Source organism: Elgaria multicarinata, chromosome 13 (assembly GCF_023053635.1).
Source record: "Elgaria multicarinata webbii isolate HBS135686 ecotype San Diego chromosome 13, rElgMul1.1.pri, whole genome shotgun sequence".
Lineage (NCBI taxonomy): Eukaryota > Metazoa > Chordata > Lepidosauria > Squamata > Anguidae > Elgaria > Elgaria multicarinata.
Genome location: NC_086183.1, coordinates 3,817,168 through 3,835,854, shown reverse-complemented (window position 1 = coordinate 3,835,854; position 18,687 = coordinate 3,817,168).

Genomic DNA, 18,687 nt, shown 5'->3' with positions numbered 1-18,687 from the left:
GAATGTGCCACGGCCGCAGTCCAAGTCCACGTATCCGTTCTGCGCACTACCTATGCAGCCCTTCATGGGGCAGGGCTGAAAAGGCATGCAGGGATTGAGGCCTGGTCGTTTGCCATGGCCAGGTTCTCAGGCTCTTCTTCCATTGTGTCACAGCCCACCTGGCCTCGTGATGCACCTTCAGTACTGCAGGCTGGCTGTCCTCCTGTCTGCTTCAGTAACTGAACAATTCAAGTAACTGTGAGAGGGAGAGGCTTCCAAACGGGTAAACTGGATTGCTTTTCTCTTGGTGTGAATCCAGCTGGGGTTGGTTTTCCCACCACAGGCAGTCACTATTCAGTGGTGTGGGTTTTTTACACATTTGTATCCTTGCCTTCCCTTGACTAAGAGACAAACAATCCTGTGAAATATATTAGGCTGCTAGGCAGGGCTTGAGCCAAGGTCACATAGCAGGGATTTGAACCCAGGTCTCCCATGATCCAAGCCCATCATTCTAGTGGCTACCACTCTGGTTCTCCAATGCACTCCAAGCATGGTGGCTCCTAGAGAGCAGTGTTACAATCGTGTTTTCCTTCTCGACTTGTTCACTTGCATGGTGGTGCCTTTGATGTCCCCAAGCCAATTTCATGGAGCTGGTCAAGTGGGCTTTTGAGGACAAATGTGCAGGTCCCAATGCAAGCAGAGCAGCTTTGCAATAAGAAGCCAAGGTAGCACCTGGCCTCCACCCTCGCTGCGCTGCTATCGTGCTGCGTTTCGGCAGGCCCATCACTCTGGGCGGCCCTTTCCCAACACCCTAGGACAGTGGGTCGCAACCCAAAAGTGGGTCGTGAGATCAGTCCAGATGGGTTACGGCAAAGCTGTTGCCGCCATGTTGGGCGATTGTGAAAGTCGGTCCCATGTTGGAGGTTGGGAGTCGTAGGTGGGTCTCGGGTCTGGACCAGGTGAAGGCCACTGCCACAGGACAACCAACAGCCTTGGCGTGAGCCCACCGTGCAACGCTGCTCTTGCTTCTGGTGGGAGCAGCTGTGCGGTGGCGTCCTGGGAGAAGAGCAGCCTGTTGGACACTCCCAAGAGACGAACTGCACTAGCGCACCAAGGTACCAACGTGGGGGGGGTTCATACTGATTTCTTATGGGAGACTTGTACAGCTTGCAAGAATATTTATTTTGTTTCATTCAAATTATTTTTATCCTCAGCCAAAATGGCTCCTGGAATAACCTACATATAATCAGTAAAACAAGACAGCTCCTGCCTGTAGGCTTAGAGTATAAAAATACATGGCACACAAGGAAAAAGAAATGAGGAGGGAAGATGAAAAGAATGTAAGTCTTTGAGCCAGGCTGGTGATATGACCCTGATTCCCTCAGCATAGCTTGCTGGGATGGCTGCTGGTAGTGACAGTTGGCGGAGGGGGGGATCTTCAAAGAATCATAGAACAGTAGTGTTTGAAGGGCCCCATGAGGCCATTGAGTCCAACCCCCTGCTCAATACAGGAATCCACCTTAAAGCATCTCTGACAGATAGATGTCCAGCTGCGCCTTGAACGTCTTGTGTGAGCGAGCCCGTTACCTTCTTAGGTCATTGGCTCCATCATCATAATGCTCTTATAGTCAGGAGGTTTTTCCTGATGTCCAGCCGGAATCTGCCTTCCTGTAACTTCAGCCCATTATTGTGTGTCTCAGAAGTAAGTGTCATGGTTTAATGGGGCTTGCTCCCAAATAAATGTGCTTAGGTATGCAGCCCTAGTCTCTAGCCATATAGCGTATTCAAATCCTCCACACTGATTTCTCTGCCAAGGTCACAACCCTTATTTATTTATTTAGAATATTTATATACCGCTCCCCATTGAAAATTTTTGGAGCGGTGTACAAGATAAAATGAAAATAAAAACAGAATAAAACAGTTAAAGCAAAATTTAAAAGAAGCAAAACCAGAGATTCAAGACAGCATATTAAGGAAAGGCTTCTTGGAATAAAGATGTTTTCAGGAGGCGCCGAAAGGAGTACAAGGTTGGCACCTGCCTGACCTCCAGAGGCAGGGAATTCCACAGGAGGGGAACCACAACAGCATCATAAAAAAAACATTAAACATAACTCAAGTGTTGCTTCTTTTAAAAACTATTTTAAAGTGTTTTATTCTCTCTTTATTTTATTTTATTTTATTTGTACACCGCTCTGAAATTTTCAGTGGAGAGCAGTATATAAATATTGTAAATAATAAATAAGTGTTCAGACTGCTTCACATGCATTATCTTCTTGTAATCCTTACAATAACCCTGTAAGGTAAGCCAATTTTATTATTGCCTTTGTTGCAGATGGTGGGGTGGGGTGGGGGTGAGATTGAGAGAGCCTCGTGTGGCGCAAAGTGGTAAGCGGCAGTTACTGCAGCCGAAACTCTCCCCACGGCCTGAGTTCAATCCCAGCGGAAGCTGGTTCTTCTTCATGGTCTCTGTGCATCACACATATGGGCTCTGCGCCTGCACAGGGCCAGCTTCAGAAACTTCTATAGCTGAAAACGTTTTAGGCGGGAACCCCTCCCCCACTGAGCATGCTCGGGTTCCCGCCTAATCCCCTCAGTTCTCTTCAACCGCCTGTAGGGTCAACAGCTTGTGGAGACTTCTCGTGTGTGGTATACTTTACCTCAGCTGAAAATATTCTATTTTCCTTCTTGCCTTTTCTCTCCAGTTTTCTAATCTTTTCTATTTAGTTATATATATATATATATATATATATATATATATATATATATATATATATATATATAGAATTCGTTTGTTGTTAGTTAGCCTTGTGGCTTATGGCACATCAAGGCCTCTTCAAGAAGTGCCCCGTTTGCGGGCTGAAGATCACGCTAACCGACGGACATTCCCTTTGTTTGCTTTGCTTGGGGGACACACATTGTGGAATCTTGTGTGTTTTGTCTAAAATTCTCGAGGCAAGCGAGAAAAAAACGATCAGACCGCCTTTGGGCGTTGTTCTGAAAAAAGGCGTTGGAGGCAGTGGAGGTACCGAGAGGATCTCGACGCTCCAAATCTCCTATTATAATGGAGTCTATGCCCCAACCTCCTCCCGCGCGGAGTGAAGCCTTATCGGTTCCCCCTTCCTCCTCTCAGCCGCATCAACAAAGGCGGCAAAGAAGATTTCTAAGAGAGTGAAAGAGCATTCTGGGGCTGACAACCCCAGAAAGAAAAGAGCAAACTTAAGATGGAAAATGGGAAGAAAAAAACCGTTGAAACCGACTTTGTCGGTACCGAGGAGCCCGGTACCAAGCACTTTGGTACCGAGGCATCCGACAGGGCACAGGAGCCCGATGTCGAGCCTTTCATTGCAAAGGTCTCCTCCGGAACCGATAAGCCCGATACCGAGGCTATCGCTACCGAGACCATTTTCGATACCGAGATGGGCGACACCATCCACACCACCGGTATCGAATTCTCCGCCCCAGGCAGGGCACGGTATCAGCTCACCGATACTTTCTCTGCTGCAGATCATCACGGTACCGACAGATGATCCCAGCGTAAGAGCATCGATTTCGGAAGGCGAAATTAGAGGTTCCTCCCTGGATAATACCGTACCTGATCGGGGTCCCAGTTCCCCTCGGTACTGAGAGGAACCACAGCCCATCGATACTGACGGACGTCGTTACCGACAAGTGCCCCAGCAAACGCCGGTCGATACCAAAGGCTATCGATACCGACACACGCCTCACCAGCAACCGCCGGTCGATACCGAAGGCTATCGATACTGACATACGCCTCCTTACAGATACGACCGGGATCGTTCACCGGCTTTAGCTCATTCAGGTCCTCAATATATGACCTATGACGAGCGACATCTGTCCCCTCCAAGAATGTTGGGACTATTACGCTGATTGGCAACCTCCCTAGTATCCTCCGTATTATTACGAGGATTGGAGACACAGAAGGCACCAAGATTACTATTATCAGTATCCGTAGGAACGGCAACACGAGCCGTACCCGCGTTTCCGCCAACCACCCTCCAATTGCAAACGTTGCCTACATCAGACATGGGACTGGATGTTCCATCGGAGGAGGATTACCAATCGGACTCCTCACAAGTCCCTTGACTAAGTCCCTTGACTCTGGTTTTAATTTTTGTGAACCGCCCAGAGAGCTTCGGCTATTGGGCGGTATAAAAATGTAATAAATAAATAAATAAATAAATAAATAAATAAATAAATAAGATACATCACCACCAGATGACCTCGTGGTCACTGCAGACGTGGTGTCCCCTTCAGAGGACTTAGCACACTTTACTGATAAGGTACAAAGAATGGCAAGGTCCCTAGGGGCTCAAATATCCCAACCTATAGAGAAATTTAATGACCCAGTTTACGATGATGTATACTGTGGGTCATCAACCCCAGTGGCTATTCCATATTTGCCTGTGCTGCTGCGCACAGCACAACAATCATGGAAGCTGCCCTCCTCTATGCCACAACGTCGAGGAGGCTAGACAACATATATTTATAAGATGCAGGACTAAATTGTCCCGTTCCTATTTACATACAAATAATGCACCAGTGGACAAAGAAGGCCGTAGGTTGCACGGCCTGGGGAGAAGAGTATACTCTTCTACAGCTTTATCCCTTCGTGTGCATAATTACCAAGCCACAATGGAAAAACGTAAGCTCTTTTTATGGGGTCTGAGGTCTGCAGGGCTGTCCCAGCAGGCACACACCCGCATAGAGGATCTGCCGTTCGATGGAAGCCAGATCTAACCACTACTGTTAGAGTCCCCATGGCTGGCCTCCTCGGTAGCAATAATAACTAGGTTCTTCAGTACACTGAAGCCTCTCAATACCGAGACTTGCAAAATATAACTAGCTTCTTCAGTGCCTAGCCTGTGACCTCTCGGTACCTAGATTGAAGCCTCTCAGTACCGTGACTTGCAACAATATAACTAGCTTCTTCAGTGCCTAGCCTGTGACCTCTCGGTACCTAGACTGCTCTCAATACCGAGAAACAATATAACTAGCTTCTTCAGTGCAGAGCCTGAAGCCTCTCGATACCGAGTCTGGCAACAATATAACTAGTTTCTTCGGTACCGAGAATGAATCCCTCAATGCCGAGACCGGCAACAATGTAGCTTCTTCAGTACAGACTGGAGCCCTCGATACCAACAGTGGCAATTACATAACTAGCATCTACAATGCAGACGCTGACGTTCTCTATGCTGACACTGGCAATGAACATAACTGGCTTTTTTGGTACCAAGGTTGAAATTTTTGGTACTGAAAATGACAATAACATAACAATAATGTTAATAGCTCTTTGGTATTTATTTATTTATTTATTTATTACATTTTTATACCACCCAATAGCCGAGGCTCTCTGGGCGGTTCACAAAAATTAAAATCATCATAAAACAACCAACAAGTTAAAAATACAAATACAAAATACAATATAAAAAGCACAACCAGGATAAAACCACGCAGCAAAATTGATATAAGGTTAAAATACAGAGTTAAAACAGTATAATTTAAATTTAAGTTAAAATTAAGTGTTAAAATACTGAGTGAATAAAAAGGTCTTCAGCTGGCGACGAAAGGAGTACAGTGTAGGCGCCAGGCGGACCTCTCTGGGGAGCTCATTCCACAACCGGGGTGCCACAGCGGAGAAAGCCCTCCTCCTAGTAGCCACCTGCCTCACTTCCTTTGGCAGGGGCTCACGGAGAAGGGCCCCTGTAGATGATCTTAAGGTCCGGGTAGGTACATATGGGAGGAGGCGTTCCTTCAAATAACCTGGTCCCAAACTGTTTAGGGCTTTAAATGTCAATACCAGCACTTTGAATCGGGCCCGGACCTGGACTGGCAGCCAATGAAGTTGTAAAAGGACTGGCGTAATGTGATCTCGCCAGCCAGTCCCTGTTAGTAAACGGGCTGCCCTGTTTTGTACCAGCTGAAGCTTCCGGACCGTTTTCAAAGGCAGCCCCATGTATAACGCATTGCAGTAATCCAAACGAGAGGTTATCAGAGCATGGATAACTGTAGCTAGGCTATCACTGTCCAGATAAGGGCGCAGTTGGTATATCAGCCTAAGCTGATAAAAGGTGCTCTTTGCCACTGAGTTCACCTGTGCCTCAAGTGACAGTTCTGGATCGAAGAGCACCCCCAAACTACGGACCCGATCCTTTAGAGAGAGTGCAACCCCGTCCAGGACAGGGCAAACATCACCTCGCCGGACAAATGAACCACCCGCTAACAGTACCTCCGTCTTGTCTGGATTGAGTCTCAGTTTGTTAGCCCTCATCCAGTCCATTACCGTGCCCAGGCACTGGTTCAGAACAGTCACTGCCTCACCTGGGTTTGATGAAAAGGAAAGGTAGAGCTGGGTGTCATCCGCATATTGATGACACCTCAGTCCACATCTCCGGATAACCTCCCCTAGCGGCTTCATGTATATGTTAAACAGCATAGGGGATAAAATAGAGCCCTGCGGAACCCCATAGCTTAGGAGCCACGGCACAGAGCAATAATCCCCCAGCACCACATTCTGGAATCGGCCATCCAAGTAGGAGCGGAACCACTGCAACGCAGTACCTCCAACTCCCAGTTCAGACAACCTATCCAGAAGGATACCATGGTCGATGGTATCGAAGGCCGCTGAGAGGTCCAGGAGAACCAACAGGGTCGCACTCCCCCTGTCTCTCTCCCGACAGAGGTCATCCCACAGGGCGACCAAGGCAGTTTCTGTTCCAAAACCAGGCCTGAAACCCGATTGAAATGGATCTAGATAATCCGTTTCATTCAAGAGTGCCTGGAGTTGTCCTGCAACCACCCGCTCAAGCACCTTGCCCAGGAAAGGGATATTAGCCACCGGCCTGTAGTTGTTAACATCTTCCGGGTCCAGATTAGGCTTCTTCAGGAATGGTCTAATTACCGCCTCTTTTAAAGAGGCCGGCACCACTCCCTCTCTCAAGGAGGCATTTACAACCTCCTGGACCTCCTGGTACAAACGCTGAGACTCTTGATACCAAGAGGGCATCTCGCATGCAGCTTCAATGTCAGAGAGTGAGATGTAATATCTCTCCCCTCCAAAGCCAATGGACATCTGTCCACCACATCAGGCAGTGTATACCTTGCAAGCTAACCACCTATTTCAAGGTCCCCATTCCAGAGCCTCTACGCTCTTGAGTGCTTTGCTTTCAATGGAGAGCGTTTTATTACCATGATGTCTGATGTCATCATTCTTGGGGCTCCCCCCCCCTTGGAAGTGGAGGGCATACAACGTTAAATGGGCCACGTCTCCTGAGAATACCATGCAAGCATGGATACTGGCTTTAGTACCGTGATGGGGATACGTACAACCGTGATCATTGTCATTGCGACCGATACACAGGGCTCAGCTGTTACAGCCACAATGCGTCAGCACAATTACTTAGCTCTTCCCCATTCTATCCCCATTCCATGGGACATTAGGAGATCAACTTGGGGAAGATGAGTTAGAGCATAAGAATAGACCTGATTCCCTTCAATCCTTTGAGGACTATCAGTCGGTCTCAACATTGCTCTCTTCTGCATCACCTACACAGGGCAGAACCTCCTTTGGAGGACTTATACCACTTCCCGGTCATTGAGGATGACCAGGCTTGGTATTGAGACACATAACTAGGAAAATAAGGTGCAGGATTTTGTATCTCATGCTGTATGTACTGAGAAGCCAACTCCAGTGTCGATATTTTTCCTCCCAGCACTGCTTCTGACAGTTAAAAATTCCTGGAAGGGCCCTTCTTTGATGGCTCTGACATTGGAAAGTGCAGAATCTTTAAAGTGCAGTAATGGACATGGGGTTTTTTCTTTATGCACCCGTGTTCCAATTTTATATTAGTTCAGTTAGCCCCAAGGGGAGTTTTCAGAACATATTCATCTGCTTTGGGCCCCAGAGTCATACACTATCTAGTTATGATGTCCAGATACAACTTTTCCTCTTGTCAGCAACTTTACATGACCCGTCACTTCACTGTGAGTTGAGAGCGATGATCGCTTCGCATCCATACCTATGATTAGCAGGTCTCACTCTGTGAACTAGATTGAGGACCTACCATCCGATGGTGAAGGATTGTTCAATCTCATTGCTTATCTCGTTTCCTGCATCGGAACCAGCAAATTACAGATGACACACTGTCTTTCTTAATGCTGCTCCTCAAGAAGGGAGTAGGTTTTGCCCCACACACATAAGTATGCATACTTCCATATAGCCATTCAGAACACTCGCCAGAGGTACCTTGGGTTTTTCATAGGTACCGATATGTCCCAGTTTGGGTGCGTCTATGGACCTAAGTACAGCCCACCAAATGTTTGCAAAATATATGGCAGTTCATTGCCTACACAGGGTGAAAGTCTCCCTATATTTAGACAACTGGCTTCTACTGGCATCTTAGAAGAGGATGCTATCAAAGGCAGTGGGAGTAATCCTCAATTTATTGAGCTCTCTGGACCTCATAGTAGAAACCACAATGTTAGACTGTCAATCCTTACCCCCTGATATGTGGGACATAATTCTAGCAGCTAAGAAACAAGCAACTAGAAAGTCATATGCTACCAAATGGGAAGCTCACTCCTCCTTTGTACTAAGCAGGAATGAGAAACCCCTTTCAGAGCCTATTTCCACCATCCTCACTTTCCTTTTTCCTTGTTAAAAGAGGCCTTAAGTTTCCTCACTTAGAGTTTATCTGGCAGCGATTTCTGCTTCATATTTATGGATTCAGGGCTGTTCGGTCTTCACATCCACTGGTTAAGCGCTTTATGAAAGGGATGAAAAATACAGTTCCACCCCTTCGTCCCTTTGTTCCGCAATGGAGCTTTTCCGTGGTGCTCAAAGCACTGTCTGCCAAGCCTTTCGAACCGTTGGCAAAGACAGATTTGCGTTTACCGACTTTTAAGGTGGTATTCCTTGTTGCCATAACGTCTGCTAGACGTGCATCAGAGTTAGCGGCACTCCGTATGGACTCACCTTATACGGGTTTTCATGCCGACAAAGTGGTCCTTAGACCGGACCCAGCTTTTTTCCAAAGGTTGTTTCTCCTTTCACCTTGGACAGGATTTTACTCTGCCAAGCTTTTTCCTTGCGCCGACAACTCTTCTTGAGTCGACACTACATACGCTGGACAGAACAGTGACTCTCCGGAGATCCCTAAGATTTTTTGCTTGTTATAGGTCAAACAAAAGGGACTCCAAGCATCTCCGCAGAGAATATCTGCTTGGGTTTTTTCAGACTATTAAATTAGCCTATGAACTTGCTGGCCCCCCGCTGAAGGGGAAAGTGCGCTCTCACTCCACCAGAGGAGGGGCCACTGCTACAGCTTTTGAAAGAGGTATTACCATACCGGACCTCTGCAAAGCGGATACCTGGTCGACTCCCCTGACTTTTGCCAGCCACTACCGTCTGGACATCAGAGCGCGTAGAGACTGTGCTTTTGGGCGTGCCGTCTTATCGGCAATCCGTTGAATTTTCATCCATCACCTGACACCACCCACCTCCGGGTAGTCAGCTTGTTATTCGCCCATATGTGTGATGCACAGAGACCACGAAGAAGAAAGACAGGTTGCTTACCTGTAATTGTAGTTCTTTGAGTGGTCTTCTGTGCAGTCACACAACCCTCCCACCGTCCCCACTATGGTGTCATTATTTTTTGATCACCTGGTGGTTCTCCTCAGTGAGACTGTTTAGGCGGTTTCAGGAACTGAGGGGATTAGGTGGGAACCCCTGAGCATGCTCAGTGGACGGTGGGGGAGGGGTTCCCGCCTAAAACGTTTTCAGCTATAGAAGTTTCCGAAGCTGGCCCCGCGCAGGCGCAGAGCCCATATGTGTGACTGCACAGATGACCGCTCGAAGAACTACAGTTACAGGTAAGCAACCTGTCTTTGTCAGGCAGCCGGCTCAGGTCGACTCAGCCTTCCATCCTCCCGAGGTCGGTAAAATGAGTACCCAGTTAGCTGGGGGAAAGGTAATAATGGCCGGGGAAGGCAATGGCAAACCACCCCGCTATAAGGCCTGCCAAGAAAATGTCAGCAAAAGCTGGCGTCCCTCCAAGAGTCAGCAATGACTCAGTGCTTGCAGGAGAGGTTCCTTTCCTTTCCTTGTTGCAGATGGTGGGGTGGGGGTGAGATTGAGAGAGGGTGGCCTGCCTAAAGTCACTTAATGAATTCATGACAAAGCCAAGATTTGAACAGAGCACTTTCTGGCTTGTGGCTCAGCCTCGTAGCTGTTATGCTACAGCAGTTCCAAGTAAAGATGTTTAGGAAGCTGCCATTAGCTGCCATGACATGTCTGGGCAAAAAGATCGTGTAGCATCTTCATGGATTTTGCATTATCTGGAGTGCGTTTTTTTCAAGTGCCAGGCACAAAAATAATTTCACCTCCCAAATATGTTTTGGTTGTAACATTCAAGCTAGTAGGTCCAATACAGGAAGAAGTAATTCAGTTTTCTAAAATGAAGCTGCATCTCCCTTTGAATGATGCTCATTTTTAACAAGTGATCAACAGTTGGGGTCCAAAATCAAGGTAGGGGGTATATTAGCAGTTCTTTGTGGTAAGAACATTATTTATTTATTTATTTATTTATTTATTACATTTTTATACCACCCAATAGCCGAAGCTCTCTGGGCGGTTCACAATAATTAAAACCATCATAGAACAACCAACAAGTTAAAAACACAAATACAAAATACAATATAAAAAGCACAACCAGGATAAAACCACGCAGCAAAATTGATATAAGGTTAAAATACAGAGTTAGAACAGTAAAATTTAAATTTAAGTTAAAATTAAGTGTTAAAATACTGAGTGAATAAAAAGGTCTTCAGCTGGCGACGAAAGCAGTACAGTGTAGGCACCAGGCGGACCTCTCTGGGGAGCTCATTCCACAACCGGGGTGCCACAGCAGAGAAAGCCCTCCTCCTAGTAGCCACCTGCCTCACTTCCTTTGGCAGGGGCTCACGGAGAAGGGCCCCTGTAGATGATCTTAAGGTCCGGGTAGGTACATATGGGAGGAGGCGTTCCTTCAGATAACCTGGCCCCAAACCGTTTAGGGCTTTTTTTTTTTTTTTTTGAATATTTTTATTATTAAAACAACAAACACAAATCAAAATCACTTAATACAAGATATTATCATACCTTACTATCATATATTCAATATTAACCTATTAAACATAATATAATAAACATAACAGTGCTCCCCCCACCTCGGGATCTCATTCTTGTTTCCAAAAACTCATAGTTTCATCTGTTGGTGGAACCCCCCTTCCTTTAGAAAATACAAACTCCAGGAACTTTTTCCATATACTCTCAAAATCATTCGTTTTTACTATGCCTCTTTGCATTTTTATATTACATGTCAATTTATCGTTTATAGCAATGTCCCACACTTCTTTATACCATTCTTCAATACAATAATCTCCTGTAATTTTCCAATTCCTAGTTACTATCAACCTCGCAGCTGTCAGTAGGTTCGTTATCAATTCTTTCATTTCTTTATTACATTTAGGATCATCATGCAGTGAGAGTAATGCAATCCTTGGTGTAACTTCTACTTTAAATCCCACAATCTGTTCAATCTCATAAAACACCATCTTCCATAACTTTTGCACATGTATACAATCCCACCACATATGTAAATACGTTCCCTTTTCTCCACAACCCCTCCAACAATCTGCTGAAAGCTGTTTATTAATCTTATTTAATCTAACCGGAGTTAAGTACCGCCTCCATACAAGTTTATAATAATTCTCCTTTATTCTTACTGACATATTTCTCAACACTCTCTGTCTCCATAGTCCATCCCACCTCTGTTGTCCTATTTGTATCTTCAAATCAGTCTCCCAAACCATTTTCCCAGCACTATCCAGCCCTCCTTTCTCAACTAATATATTATATATTTGACTCACTAACCCCTTTATCCCTATGTTTTGTCCCTTATCTATTTCTTTTTGTTCAATTAATTCCTCAAATTTCGTCCTCTCTTTACATTCTCCATTTTCTCTTACCCAATTTTTAGTCCATTGTTCTAATTGAAAATAATTTAACCACGTTAATTCCAAATCTCTCAAAACTTCTTCCAACCTCTCTCTTGTATTCATCCCCCTTAACCACTCTCCTAATTTCATTTTATTTATTTCTTTTAAAACTTTGCTTAACCTCATCTTTAAATTTTCAGGAAATTTCTTTAACATTATCACCGGTGTTAAGGGGGAATTACTTGAAAACAATTCCTTTTTATAATTATCCCAAAGTTCCCAATGGAACTTCAGAAATTGGTTATCTAAATCATTAAGCCATTTACCCTTCCCTTTTTGCTTAAAAAACACATTTTGCAATTTCAACTCAATATTCCCTAGCGTATTTTCCTCCATCCATTTCAAATCCCCTACCCCTATAATTGCTTCAACAACATGTCTTAACCTATTAGCTAGATAGTAGTACTCAAGGTTTGGGAGACCCAGTCCGCCTCTCTTTTGGCTTAAATACCATTTACTTTTATTAATCCTTGATCTCTTCCCTTCATTGCAGTAATTATTTATAAGATTCTGCCATCTTTTTAATTCTATCACTGAAATTCTTATCGGTAACATTCTAAAGAAAAAATTAATCTTAGGTAAAATTTTCATCTTTATTAAAGCTATTCTTCCAAACCAGGAAAGATTCAGTTTCTTATACCTCTTTAACTCTTCCTCCAATTCTTTTTTCAATCCATTTAAATTCTCACTTCCCAAATCTTCTAAATTTTTTGTAATCTTAACACCCAAATATTTAATTTTCTCTTTGCTTTTCAAAACTGAAGCCTTCCCTTCCCACTCCCTTTCTTCCTTTTTAGTATAGTTGAATAACATCAAATCCGATTTTGCCCAGTTTATCCTTTACCCCGTAACTTCCTCAAAATCATTCAACTGCTGTTTAATTCTTTCCATTTTACCTAAAGGATCTCTGATAGTCATCAATGTATCATCTGCAAACATGTTCAGTTTAATTTTATTACTATTACCTATCCCCTCTATCTCTTCATCCTCTCTTATTGCATTTGCCAACAATTCCATCACCAATACAAACAGGACTGGCGAGAGTGGGCATCCTTGTCTTGTCCCTCTAGCTAGTCGTATCTTGTCCGTTATTCCATCATTTACTACCACTACAGCTGTGCTTTTAGAGTATAACTGTTCTATTATTGTTCTAAATTTAGTACCAAATCCCATTTTATTTATAACCAACTTTAAAGTTTGCCAGCTCACACAATCAAAAGCCTTAAATATATCTAACGCTAAAATACCCGCCTTAATCCTTGATTTTTTTATCCCCTGTATTACACTCAAAACTCTACCTATTAATGTGTGCATCTGTCTACCTGCTATAAAACCACATTGATCTTCCCCTACATATTTAGCTATACATTTATTTAACCTTTTAGCCAAAATGCCTGAAAAAATTTTTGCATCTTGGTTTATTAGTGAAATTGGTCTATATGAATCGGGGAGAGTTAGATCCTTATCTGGTTTCGGAATTAAAATTATTATAGAATGCTCCCATGACTCTGGGATCCTCTCCCCCTCCATTATTGCATTATATAATTTCAGCAACTTTGGCACTATTAAGGTTTTAAATTTTTTGTAAAACTCTGGTCCTAAACCATCTGCCCCTGGTGATTTCCCTGCTTTAAGCTGGTCTATAACCTCCTCTATTTCACTTTGCGATATTTTATTATCCATTATTTCCTTATGTTCTTTTTCTAATCCTTTCTTCAAAAATTTATCCACATATTCCTCCGTCCTCTTCATTTGGATATCTCTTTTCTTGTATAACTCTTCAAAAAAATCCTGAAAATTTTTTATTTTATCCTTCATCAAATGACAATCATTACCCTGCTTATTTTTTACTAACCCTATCCCATTTTTGGCTTTTTCTTTCTGTGTGAGTTTGGCAAGCATCTTAGAGTTCCTGTTACTATTTTGAAAATATTCCCTTTTCATATAAATTAAATTCCTCTGTACCTCTTCTAAATTAATATTTTCTAATTCCTTTTTTTGTGCCATTAATTCTATTAATTTATGTTTGTTCTTAGTTTGCCAATATTCTTTTTCCAGCTTTATTATCTCTTTTTCTAGAGTAGCCTGCCTTGCCTCTTGTTGTCTTTTTAATTTACACGTTTCCCTAATACAGTTCCCCCTAAACACAGCCTTCATGGTATCCCAAACCACTGCTATTCTTATTCCCCCTTTCTCATTTATTTCCCATGTTTCTGACAATTCCTTCTGCATTTTCTCAATTACTTTATCATTCTTAAATATCTTAGTATTCAATCTCCACCTTAATGCTTCTTTATATTCCTTACTAACTGCAAAAACTAAGCTTACCAGTGCATGATCCGATACCTTGATTGTCCCTAATTCCATTCTACATGTCTTGGTTACAAAATCTCTAGATACAAAAATATGATCAATTCTGGAGTATGTATGATGGACTGAAGAATAAAATGTGAATCCTGGGTCTGCCCCTCTGAGAACTCTCCAAGAATCAACAAAATCCTTCTCTTTAATTAATTTGCTTAAAATAGTAACATTGTTTCTCTTTTCTGCTTCAGAGGGATTTGACCTATCTACTCTATTGTCCATAACCATGTTAAAGTCTCCCGCCATAATTACATACCCCTCCTTGAATTCTTCCATCTCTCTTAATACCTCCTCATAAAATTCTTTTTGTTTATTGTTTGGTGCATACATGTTAATCAAAGTATATTTCCCCCCCTCCAGTTTACCTTTAATCATGAGATATCTCCCATTCTCATCTTTTTTAATATCCTCCATCATAAACCCAGTTCTTTTTGAAATCAAAATGGCCACTCCCTTTTTTTTTGATGTCCCCAATGATACTTCATAATAGACTGGCCATCTCAATCGAATAACGTTCTTTTTCTCCTTAATTTGATGAGTCTCTTGCAGAAATATCATATCAGAACCATCCTTGTTTAACAATTGTTCAATCCTTCTCCTTTTTACGACTGCCCCCAGACCTTTGACATTGAGCGTTGAGATTCTTAACTTCTTATCCATATTCATCTCTCTGATCTTCTATTCGATCCCGATCGTGTTGAAAACATAACATACACACATATACATACAACACCTCTAACATACCCTTCCCTCCCACCCCACTTCCCCCTTCCCTCCCATCACTTTTCCCCCCAATATATACCCCCCAATATATATAAGCCAGCGTGCCAATGGAGCAATAAGGAAAAAAAAGAACTGCCGATGGACCGGTAGGTTTTTAAGCCTTATCATCTAATTATCTGGGCTGGAAATAGTGAAGAACGGTGAAGATTGAATGGGAAACTTTGAGCTACAGAATGGGATTTAAAAGATTAAAGTATTTTGCTGCTTAACGAGTGTATTTGAAGTGGAAGGAAGGTGGCTAGTGGAGAAGTAGCCCCTCCTTGAACTGTTAAGAGCGGCTGTATAAGGAATCTCCCAGACGGAGAGCTTATCTTGAAAGGAATTTTAATTGCAGAGCCATCGTCAGGAGAGATTGATTGATAGCCACCTCTTCAGTAGCATGTAATAAATCTCGTTAAGCACGGCAGTTAAACCCTTCTGAGCTCGCTGTTTGTTGGATTTGAAAGCGAAACTAATTAGCAGCAGCAGTATTTACAAGCCTATGCCACCCAAAAAAACTGCCCCGGTGGTGAAGCCACGCTGGGTTCAATACGCGTCCAACAATACCATTAAAAGACTTCAAAGAGTTGTTGATCCAGAGCTGGAGACGGAAGAAAAACAAGAAGAATCTGTAATAACGACAAAGGAGTTGAAGATGGCTGCCGGAGCTGGCGTAGAGCCAGCAGGGCAAGAGGAAATGGTGGATCAAATTTCAGCTATGTTGAGAAGTCTTAAAGCTGAACTATTTATGAAAATTGAAACGGAAATTGACAAAAATAATAAGAGGGTGGATAAGCTGGCTGCAGAAATGGCTATAAGAGACAATCAATTAGGCTTTTTGAAGACAGAGGTTGATCAAGTGAAAAATCAAGCTAAAGAAATTAAGAAGACTCAAAATGATCAAGAGGTGAAATTTAAAGATCTAGATAAGAGACTGATTGTTATGGAAGATAACGCACGAAGAGTAAACGTGCACGTTCGTTATATGGTGGAGAAGAAAGGGGAGGACCTCAGGAAGAATATTCTAAGCTGGTTTAAAGAACTAGTCCCAACCCTGCAATTAGCTGAAGAAGATGTGGAGCGTGCTCACAGGGTAGGGGGTTTCAGAAGTGGTGCACCCCCCAGAGATGTTTTGGTGAAATTTTTAAGCTATTACAAGAAAGAGCAATTGATGAAAGAATTAAGAGCATTGGGTGAGCTGAAGTTCCAAGGAGCATCAGTGCAGGTCTTTAATGATCTGTGCCAACAGACTTTGGAATGGAGACGCAGTGTCAAGATCATAACGGAGGAATTGAAAAAGAAGAAAATTCTTTATGCATGGGGATATCCGATTTTTCTGCGTTTCTCATACAACGGGGAAAATCATAGGGTTTTCTCCGCCCAGCAAGGCATGGAGCTTCTTGAGAGCTTAGGTTTGGGTCCTCAAAGAGATGCTGGTGGCGGTGCAAAAAGCGATGATGAAGAAGAAAGAGGAGCAGTTGGGGGGGTGGTGTAGATGGTTAATATAGCGATGATAAGAAATATATTAATTAGTTCCTGTTGGCTCTGGGTTCCTGGCTTCTTTCCCCCCCCCCCCAAAGGGTAAAAAAAAAATGGCGGAAGTATTAGACTTCCGGGTAAACCGTTTAGGGCTTTAAATGTCAATACCAGCACTTTGAATCTGGCCCGGACCTGGACTGGCAGCCAATGAAGTTGTAAAAGGACTGGCGTAATGTGATCTCGCCAGCCAGTCCCTGTTAGTAAACGGGCTGCCCTGTTTTGTACCAGCTGAAGCTTCCGGACCGTTTTCAAAGGCAGCCCCACATAAGTACCAAGGGTCCATCTAGTCCAGCACTCTGTTCACACAACCAGCCTCAGCCAGGGATGAACAAGCAGGACATGGTGCAACAGCACTCTCCCACCCATGTTCCCCAGCAACTGGTGCACACAGGCTTACTGCCTCTGATACTGGAGATACCACACAACCATCAGGGCTAGTAGCCATGGATAGCCTCCTGCTCCAGGAATTTATCCAACCCCTTTTTAAAGCCATCCAAATTGGTGGCCATCGCTACATTTTGGGGTAGCAAATTCCATAATTTAACTATGTGCTGTGCTATGTGCTATTTCCTTTTATTTGTTCTGAATCTCCCACCAATCAGCTTCAAGGGATGAACACGGGTTCTAGTATTTTGAGAACGGGAGAAAAATGTCTCCCTATTCAAACATTCTTCACACCAGGCATAATTTTGTACACCTCTATAATGTCTCCCCTTTTTCCAAGCTAAACAATCCCAGCTGTTGTAACTTTCCCTCATAGGGGACATGTTCCAGCCCCTTCGTCATTTTAGTTGTCCTTTTCTGCACATTTTTCAGCTCTATAATGTCTTTTTTAAGGTGTGTTAACCAGAACTATACACAGTATTCTAAGTGTGGTTGCACCATGCCTTCTTTACAGCAGCCGCACACTGGGTGGACATTTTCATCGAGCTGTCCACCACAATCCCAAGATCTCTTTCTTGTTCGGTCACCACCAGTTCAGATCCCATTAGGTTATACTTGAAGTTGGGTTTTTTTGCCCCAACGTGCATCACCTTACACTTGCTTACATTGAACTGCATCTGCCATTTGGCTGCCCACTCTCCCAGCTTGGAGAGATCCCCTTGGAGCTCTTCACAATCCCTTGGATGTTTTAACAACCTTAAACAATTTGGTGTCTTCATCAAACTTGGCCACTTCACTGCTCACTCCTAATTCCAGATCATTTATAAACAAGTTGAAAAGAATTGGTCCCAATACCCCTCTATTTACTTCCCTCCATCGGGAGAATTGATCATTTATTCCTACTCTCTGCTTTCCGTTCTTTAACCAGTTATTGATACATAAGAGGACGCAAACCTACCTGTACACTGCGCTCAACATCTAAGGTCCTCCTCCAGGTGCAAACCCCGAGGGAAGCTCAGAGAATGGCAACCAGGGAGAGGGCCTTTTCAGTGGTGGCCCCTCAATTATGGAATAATCTCCCTGACGAGGCTCGCCTGGCGCCAACATTGTTATCCTTTCAGCGTCAGGTCAAGACTTTTCTCCCAGGCATATGCTGAGTTTTTTAACTGACCTCAGAATAGTTGTTTTTAAATGGATATTGTCTGTTTTTGTTTGTATTTTATGCTTTTTATATTGTTTTTAACTTCTGTAAACCGCCCAGAGAGCTTCGGCTATGGAGCGGTATATAAATATAATAAATAATAATAATAATATTCCATGACTGCTAAGTTTGTTCAGGAGTCTTTAGTGAGTCCAAGTAAACTATGTCCACCGGATCACCCTTGTCTACATGTTTTTTGACACTCACAAAGAATTTTAGAAGATTAGTGAGACAGGACTTGCCTTTGCGGAAGCTGTGTTGATTCTTCTTCAGCACGTCATATCCTTTTATATGCTTACTAATTTTGTCTTTAATAATGCTTTCAACCAATTTACCTGGAACAGACGTTAAACTAACTGGCCTGTAATTTTCCGGTTCCCCCTTGGATCCCTTTTTAAAAATTG